Raw genomic sequence first — 576 nt, forward strand, 5'->3', positions numbered from 1 at the left:
ACCTAAAGTCGCGACCCCTTTGGCGGTCGAACGACCCTTTCACAGGGGTCGCCTAAATACATCGTGCATATCAAATATTTACATTATGATTCATAACAGTAGAAACATTACAGTTTTGAAGTAGCAACGAAAATAATTTTATGGTTGGGGGTCACCACAACATGAGGAACTGTATTAAAGGGTCGTGGCATTAGGAAGGTTGAGAACTACTACTCTATGTGGTCTCCACTTTCCATCCTCGGTTATGAGGGTTCTCTCCAGCAGGTCTTCTGTTGATTATTCAGACCGTTTTTCTGTATTTCAGTTGTAATTCTAGTTTGGTCCGTGCAGCATCCACTTAGTCCGCTGCCGTTTTTAATCGCCTATATTTTTTAATGTTTTGACACCTTGACAATCTTTTAATTGGGCACAGACTGCACCTCCCCGGGCTTGCCAATTCTTAGAGGAAACAAAGGACCCAGCCAGAAACATGCCTTCATATGCAAACTATCCTGAGCCACCCCTCCACTGTCTGATCTGTGTTCACCAGGAAGCAATATTCCTCTGCCTCACTCCTATCAGGGCGGGGCAGGCAGC

This window comes from Myotis davidii, unplaced genomic scaffold (genome assembly GCF_000327345.1).
Source record: "Myotis davidii unplaced genomic scaffold, ASM32734v1 scaffold1031, whole genome shotgun sequence".
Lineage (NCBI taxonomy): Eukaryota > Metazoa > Chordata > Mammalia > Chiroptera > Vespertilionidae > Myotis > Myotis davidii.